The sequence below is a fragment of the Pan paniscus genome, chromosome 8 (genome assembly GCF_029289425.2).
Source record: "Pan paniscus chromosome 8, NHGRI_mPanPan1-v2.0_pri, whole genome shotgun sequence".
Classification (NCBI taxonomy): Eukaryota; Metazoa; Chordata; class Mammalia; order Primates; family Hominidae; genus Pan; species Pan paniscus.
The window spans coordinates 77,013,890-77,023,188 of NC_073257.2; the positions used below are offsets into that span (position 1 = coordinate 77,013,890).

The 9,299-nt window shown below is 34.6% G+C and overlaps 1 pseudogene; it reads left to right on the forward strand.

Moving 5' to 3' along the window:
* The first annotated feature begins 2,694 nt into the window (after positions 1 to 2,694).
* LOC100987533 (annexin A2-like) lies at positions 2,695 to 6,324 on the forward strand (annotated as a pseudogene).
* Positions 6,325 to 9,299: the final 2,975 nt, after the last annotated feature.

The window sequence follows — 9,299 nt, forward strand, 5'->3', positions numbered from 1 at the left end:
GAAAGAAGAATAGATGAAAGTACTAAAACCCTTATTTTCTAATATGAAGACATGGTGAGTTAAGAGACAATGTCATAAGTTAATGGTATAATTAACTTTTTAATTAAGATAGGAAGGTAATCTACACAAAACTAAACATAGTACACTATTGACTATGGGAGTATATCACAGGAAAATAGGGCTTAGCATGATGCAGGCTTTTCTCTATCTTTAATTGTTGAGCATTAATATATGTTTTTCTAAATTTGATAAATTCAGAAATAAAGATGTTAACACATGATGAAGAATTATGTGGAAATCACCAGAAATATTAAAGTGACAGAAATGGAATGAGTTGCTACTAGGAGTGAAATTGGAGGTGCCTTAACGTGGACCGTGATATTTGATTAGACACCATCTGTTTGTATTACTTTTTGTTTCAGATATTATTTTTAACATAAAAAAGGAAAAAAACAACAAATATTAACATCAAAGAAAAGTAAAAGTAAAATTTACATAATTTTACTTTTCTTAAATTTTCTTTCCTCAAAGTTTCCCAACTCTTCCTTCCAACCAATGTAAACATGCAGTGTAAATCTATTGTATGATTATTAGTTAGAAATAATGTCAACAAACTTCAAGCCATCATTCAAATTCTCTTTTATGCTAACTAAAGTCAATACTGTAGACTTATTTGAAGTGATTATAATAATATTCAAAGAGAAGGAGAAACTGATCTGCCTCAATTATTTCTCTAGAGAGCTGCATTTTATTTAAGTATTTGCTAACACTTTCTTCTGGGTAAGCAAGAAAGCACTTTCTTCTGGGTAAGCTTCTGGGTAAGCTTCCTTTTGGCAAGCACACTAATTCAAGCATTTTGAAATATAATGTTTTTAGTTATTTGGTGATATTTTCACAGGATTAAGAATCAACTGATTTGCACTGTGTTTTTATGTGGCAAACATAGAAAGAAAACATATTTTATTGGTCCTAACTTATAACTGATTATAAGATGCACTAAGCAAAAACAGAAACGCTAAAGGAGAAAAGAAAAGGCCCCAAGTAAATTATGACCTGCACACACTACTATTTAATAGAAAATAGAAGTTAAAATATAACTTAGAATATAGTGTTACAAAATACTGTATGTAGAAAAATGCTTTTTTTTCACAGACATAAAGCATGCCTCCTCATAGAGATACAGTACTCTACAATTTCTAGCTACATGCATAATTCTAAATTTTCATAGTAGTCATTATTTAAAAAGTAGAAAAAATGAGTGAAATTAATTATATTTCATGTAACCCCATATATTCAAAATATTATCATTTCAGCATGCATTCTATGTAAAAATATATTAATGCTATATATTTTAATTTTGCACTAAGTTTTTGAAATATAATCTGTAGTTTATATTACAACACATTCTGATTAAGAATAGCCATATTTTAAGTGTATCATAACCACATGTGGCCAGTAGCTAACCTGTTGGACAGCACAGATACAGATCCGTTCTATCTTCACAGAATATTCTATTGAAGAGTGCTGACCTGGAGGGGAAGTGAAAATAAAATAGACATTAATAATAAAGTGTGATAAATGGTGTACAGAGCAGAGGCAACAAATTCAGCCTTGGATGTTAGGAAATACTCCTAGAAATGACATCCCCTTATTCTCCATACATGATATATCTGCAGGAAACCTCTGATTAATTTTGAAATTTTGATACTTATGTTCACTGGGGTAAAAGTTCTTACTTCCAATTATTATTAGCAAAGATAATTTCTATTTATGAATCTAATTAATTTCCTAATATAAATTAGTCAAATCTAGCATTAAGGCACTAGAAAAGCAAATCATATATGAGCAAAACATTTCAATGTTTCAAAGATGGTTTCATTCAAAACGTGCAGAGAAAGCCAGCTATGGTATGATTAAGTTTGTTGATATTATCTGGCCAGGTGCAGTGGCTCACACCTGTAATCCCAAGGTGTGAGGATGACTTGAGCCCAGGAGTTCAAGACCAGCCTGGGCAACATAGTGAGACTTCATCTCTACAAATTAAATTAATTAATTTAAAAAGATTGTCCATATTTTCAATCTGAAATATGAGAAAATTATATAATATTTATGACATTTCTCATAAGAGAGTTTTCACAGTGCAGTATTCCCCCCTTATTTGTGATTTCACTTCCCTTGGTTTTAGTTACCCACAGTCAACCACAGCCTAAAAATAGGTGAGTAAGTATAATAAGACATTTTGAGAGAGAAAGAGATCACATTCATATAACTTTTGCTTATGGTAAATTGCTATAATTATTCTGTTTCATTAATTATTGTTGTTAACCTCTTACTGTGCCTAATTTATACATTAAACTTTTTATTGTAGATATTTATGTATATGAAAAATATACACAGGTTTCCATGCATGTAGGAAAAAAAACAGAGTTTAGTGCTGTCCACTGAACTAAATCTTGAAGCATGTAATCCATAGATAAGGGGGACTACTGTTATGTTTGTGAACATATACAGTATGTTCAGTTAAGGGAGGTCCTGTTTAATCAGGCTTCTGAAATTATTTGAAAACATTACATCTATAATAGATAGCAGAAATTCAGTGATGTAGTACTCTTGTATGTATTTTTCTCCAGGCAAAAAGCCACATTACACGTGTGTGTGAAAATGTGTGTGTCTGCGCGTGTGTGTGTGTTTGTGTGTGTGTAACCTAACAAATAGATTCTAGAAACCAGTCTTGAAAGCAAAGAGAAGATGGGGACTTGGTAATGAACTGACCTGTGGTGATTATTATAGTTCAGCAAACTGTACAATGCTGGAAAAGCCAGTTTCTATAGTGTTTTTTTAAAAGTGTGTTTGTCGAAATTACTTTGATGATTGCCAAATATAATGATTTTTCCTAATGTATATTAAAGCAAAGTGCTTAAATAGAAAGTGGCATATCTCCCTTACTTTCCCTAAGAAAATGACCATTATTGCATATAACAATGAATAAAATTTTACTGAATTTTTAATCTTCATATTCAAATTATATCTGAGTCTTTGAATTTCAAAAATAGGATAGATGATTCTACTTTCAAAATCTTTACTTGCAATATCTTGAGATTACAGGAGCAGAATTGCTAAACACCTGGCAAGTCTTACTTTTCTCTGGCTGGAAAGCTCCACACTTCCTGTCCCTTACAGGAAGGTGAAAAAACATATGAATGGTTAAGAAAAGGGGACGAATGAGAAGATAAGGAAGAAGAGGAGAGGCGAGAAAGGAGAGAAAGAAGAAAGGTCAGCACAACTTTTAAATGGGGTGGCCCTTGAAGGTAGAGGATTAAAGGAATCCTGACTTCCTTGACTCCTTCAGTCCTTAAGGTCTCAGCAGTACCTAGAGGATGGCTTATCTCGTGGTTAGAATATTCCAGAAAAACACACTAGAGGAGGGATTTTATGGCTTTAGCCTGTGAGTAAAAGGAATGCTGCTGTCAGTTTTCTATCCAGCACTATTTCTAACCTCTTATTCAATAACTTATTACCTTAGTCATTAATTTCTCATGTGTAACATGGCTTTTTGCCTGAAGAAAAATACAGGAGTACTACATCATTGAATTTCCATCATCTATTATAGGTGTAATATTTTCAAATAATTTCAGAAGTCTGGTTAAACATGACCTCCCTTAACTGAAGCAGCAGTGAGTGTTTGTCATAAAATTTTTCTTACCATGAAGAATTTCCACAGTATCACTTTAGTAGTTTCCATTCTTCTTCCTACTCCTCTAATTATATTTACTCATCATATTTTTAAATAAAATTATAATTGGCAGAGATTGATGAAGAAAAAGATGAAAAATATAAAAGACATGAGATGTTGACAGTATTTCTAATCATTTCTTACACTGAATGAAAAACACAGAGAAAACTGCATAAAATCTAAGCATGCAGCTAAAAAGTTATTATATAGTTAACACCCCTATAACCACTTTCAAGGTCAAGATGTGAAATAATATGAGCACCCTGCACACCCATTCAAATCACAAACTGGTCCATTTCTTCTAAAGGCAATCACTATCCTCAATGTAAAGGTAATAACCATTCACTTTCTTTGTAGTATTACTGCCTAAAGAATGATAACTCAATGGAATCATTCAGTTTTGCCTATTTTTGAGCATTATATAAATGGAATAATACATTGTACATAAATGTGGGTCTGAATTCTCTTGCTCAATGTTATACTTGTGAGATCAGTTGAAAGTAGTGTGTGTAGTTGTAGTTCCATTTTCCTGTGATTGTTGTAAAGCATTTCAGTTGATGAATATATCCACAATTTATACACCAGTTTTCCTGTTAATGGACATTTGGATAGTTTCCAGTTTAGGGCTTTTATGATGAATGCTGTGAATATTCTTACACGTTTCTGAGTTCATATATAAATACATTCCTGTTGTCTATATACCTATGAGGAAATAGTTGCGTTTTTCATATTTTTAAATTACTAGATAATATCACACTGTTTTCCAAAGCGATAGCATGGATTTATATCCCCTAAAAGAAATAGTATGAGTTTTTGTATGTTCATACAAACACCGGGAATTTAATTTTATCTTCTTTTTTGGGTGCAATTTATTGAAACTTTAATATTCTTTTCCTTGATGACTAATGAAATTGAACAACTTGTTTTCAATTGTTTTACTGTACATGCCAATTTCCTCTTTATTCACATTTTTTACCCTTTTTTGTTTGTTTATATTTTTCTAATTGATTTGTAATTCTTTAGGTTTTCTGATTATGTGTCTTTTATTTAGAATTTTCAAATATGGTTTCAGACTTTAACTTTTTTGTGATCAAATCTTTATGACAAAAGCTTACATTTAAAATTTATGATCAGGCCAGGTGCAGTGGCTCACGCCTGTCATCCAGCACTTTGGGAGGCCGAGGTGGGTGGACCACTGAGGTCAGGAGTTCGAGACCAGCCTGGCCAACATGGTGAAACTCCATCTCTACTAGAAATACAAAAAATTAGCTGGGCGTGGTGGCCGGCATCTGTAGTCCCAGCTACTCAGGAGGCTGAGGCAGGAGAATCACTTGAACCTGGGAGGCAGAGGTTGCAGTGAGCTGAGATCATGCCATTCCACTCCAGCCTGGGCAACAAGAGTGAAAGTCTATCTTAAAGAAAATAATAATAATAGTAATAATAAAAATAAAAACATAATAAAAATAAAAATAAAAAATAAACTTAATGATCAGTGCTTTTTGTGTTCTGTTGAAAATTTTTGGCTCAGCATCTGGGGACGCTCTCATCTCTCAGCGCCTGGCCCAGCTTCCTTCAAAATGTATACTACTTACGAAATCCTGTGCAAGCTCAGCTTGGAGGGTGATCACTCTACACCCTCAGGTGCATATGGGCCAGTCAAAGCCTACACCAACTTTGATGCTGAGGGGGATGCTTTGAACATTGAAAGGACCATCAGGACAAAAGGTGTGGGTACGTTCACCATTGTCAACATTTTGACCAACAGCAGGAATGCTCGGAGAGAGGATGTTGCCTTTGCCTAGCAGAGAAGGACCACAAAGGAATTTGCATCAGCACTGAAGTCAGCCTTACTGGCCACCTGGAGACAGTCATTTTGGGCCTATTGAAGACACCTGCTCAGTATGATGCTTCTGAGCTAAAAGCTTCCATGAAGGGGCTGGGAACTGAGGAGGACTCCCTCGTTGAGGTCATCTGCTCAACAACCAACCAGGAGCTCCAGGAAATTAACAGAGTCTACAAAGAAATGTACAAAACTGATCTGGAGAAGGACATTATTTCGGACACATATGGTGACTTCTGCAAGCTGATGTTTGCCCTGGCAAATGTTAGAAGACCAGAGGATGGCTCTGTCATTGATTATGAACTGATTGACCAAGATGCCCGGGATTTCTGTGATGCTGGAGTGAAGAGGAAAAGAACTGATGTTCCCAAGTGGATCAGCATGATGACCGAGCAGAGCATGTCCCACCTCCAGAAAGTATTTGATAGGTACAAGAGCTACAGCCCATCAAGAGAGAGCATCAGGAAAGAGGTTAAAGGAGACCTGGAAAATGCTTTCCTGAACCTGGTCCAGTGCATTCAGAACAAGCCCCTGTATTTTGCTGATTGGCTGTACTACTCCATGAAGGGCAAGGGGACTCAAGATAAGGTCCTGATCAGAATCATCGTCTCCCGCAGTGAAGTGTACATGTTGAAAATTAGGTCTGAATTCAAGAGAAAGTATGGCATGTCCCCGTACTATTACATCCAGCAAGACACTAAGAACGACTACCCAGAAAGCACTGCTGTACCCGTGTGGTGGAGATGACTGAAGCCCAACATAGCTTGAGCTTCCAGAAACGGTGCTCCCCACGCTTCCAGTTAAGAGGTCTAGAAAACCAGCTTGCGACTAACAGTCCCTGTGGCCGTCCCTGTGAAGATGACACTAGCATTGCCCCCAACCTCATTTTAGTTGCGTAAGCATAGCCTGGCTTTCCTGTCTAGTCTCTCCTGTAAGCCAAAGAAATGTACATTCCAAGCAGTTGGAAGTGAAGTCTATGATGTGAAACACTTTGCCTCCTGTGTACTGTGTCATAAACAGATGAATAAACTGAATTTGTACTTTAGAAACAAAAAAAGGAAAATGTTTATATACCTTGAAGTTATGAATATATTTATCTATATTAACTTTTGGATCGTTTAGTATTTTGCTTTTTGTATTTTATTCTATATTGACATGACTCACATGTGAGTCTTTTTTTTTCCAAATAAGCCTATCTAATTTTCTCATTACCATTTACTAAAATGATTGTATGTATACTAAATATTGTAACTTTATATTACAAAATTGTATCTGTAGAACAAGTCATGCCACATTGTTATTCTTCAAGGAAACCTTGACAAATTCTATCCTTTCAATGTTCAAAAGGAAATTAAATAAGCTTGGCTAGGATTTACAGATCTGTTATAATTTTGAACTGTAATCAATATGGGTAAAATTGTCATTGTTACAAATGAATCTTATAATCCTGATGATAACATAATACTTTATTAATTCAGATATTTTTAAATTTCTCTAATGATATTTTATAGTTTGTCCAAATAGGTTGTTTGTTATATTTGTTTGATTTATTTGTAGATCTCTTATATTTTAATAACATTTAAATTGCATTTTAATATGTAATTGTTAATTGTTAATTATTGCAATAGACATACAATATATGTCTGTTTGTTTACTCTTGCTCATTACCTTATAAAAAGTTATACAAATTTGAAAATTACATAAGTGTTCTTTTTATGCACTTCTTTTTATGGATTTTATGCACAATCATATTATTTTACAAAAGTGAAATTTTATTTATTCCTTTTAAATATGTATATCTCTTTTTTTCTCCTGACTTACTTCACTATCTAGAACCTCCAGCATTATATAGAATATATAATACTCAAAAACTGGCAGGGTACTAAAGGTCCACTTCTGTCAGCACAGGCTCCTAGAACTGTAAGTTTGCATTAGCACCAATTCACGTGTTGTTGCATTTCTCCAATTAATTGTAAATTCCATTTGGAAGAGCAAATGGAAATATGTGACTGAATCCAGGCTGAGGATTTACAGAAAAGAGCTGATGAATTAAGAATTCTGGCAAGGGAGTCTTTTGGGTGGTCACTCATGGAATGCTGGCTCCACAGGAAAGTAAGTGTTCTCTTTCTAAAGAACATCAGCTGACTCCAAGTAAAAGAAGACTCAGAGGATGTCTTGATGGTGATGAATGGCTTGTTGTTAGTTTTAGAGTAAGAAATTTTGAAGAAGATGGGTTGTGTTCAGAAGGAATGTTATTGAAGTACACTAGGTTTAAGAAGTAGAAGACTTCTGAATAATTTATGGTTATAAAATCTTTTGAATTTTAATATGACTCAAGTTCTAGTTCCTTGCATACAATTAAGGAATTGAGTCAATAATGATTTTAGAATCCAATCTTCATTATTAAGGCAATAATAACTTTGCTTCTGACTAAGAAAGAATAGCTTGCTGTAGTCCAATGTTTCTACAAGTGGAAAAGCCAAATAACATTTAAAACAAAGCAGAACAAAACAAAAGTTATTTCAAGGCAATACAAAAGTAATACAGGAATAATATGAGAGACCAAGATTCCAGAGTCATATATCTTGGAAAGATGAGCTAATAGCTAGTTACATTTCTTCATGGAACATGCAAATGCTTATTACAAGGTAATGGACTATGATTCCAGGCAAAGAGCTGAGCTGGAGGGCCACAAAGGTAGGTAGGAGGCAGGAAAACTAAAAGACTAAAAAGTTGGGTTCTTGGAAGAAGGTAAGAGCAGAGAACAGAACTGATGCTGTTCTGGTTGCTATTACTGCATGATAAAAATCCTCAAAACGTAACACCATCAAACAATGAACCCTTTTATTTTGCTCATGATGTTACATGTTTGGAATTCAAGAAGGCTTTAGCTGGGCAGCTTGAAGTGTCTCACCTGGTTGTAGTCGTTGTCAGCTGGGCCAGTCATCTGATATTTGGAGTTAAATATGCATCTAATATGGCTCATTCTCACGGCCATTAATGCTAGGGTTCACCAAGGAATTCAGCTTAATCTGTTGACCAACGAGGCTACACAAGTCCTCTTCATCATAGCAGCCTCTTGGCATTCAGATATTTTACATAATGGCTGGATTCCCAGGAGAACCAAACTAAAGTTCTCCAATATGTCACAAAATTCAGTGAGTGCCTGGAAGGTAAAAGCTTTTTTTGTTGTTGTTTGCTGGTTTTTTGTTTTTCTTTTTTTCTTTTTTATAAGACTCCTAATCCTCTATTACCTTCTTCCAAGTCTTCAGCTCCTGTTTCAAATTGTTTTTGACATTCTTGAACACACACCAATAATAATGATAATAATAATAATACTATTAGTAGTAGTAATAATAATAGCTAAAACAGATAGGAAGACATGATTTAGGTGCTATTAGGAGCGCTTTACTCTATTAACTTCCTTAATCCTCACCACAATCCTATTAGGTAGGAATGATTGTTACCCATCTTTCACAGTTGAAGAAACTGAGTCACACAGAGGTTAAAAAACTTGCCAAAAATCACAAAGCTAGTAACTTGCAAAGTCTGGATTTGAATTCAAGCAATGTGACTGGAGACTCCACGCTCTTTAACACTGTACTCTACTCATACACACTTTGGACTCATTAGGGCAGTTTGAAAACCAGATGCTGATAGGCATTAGGATCTAGACAGAGGGGATATTATTTTGCTTGATTTTCAAATAGTAGTCTGATGAGGAAC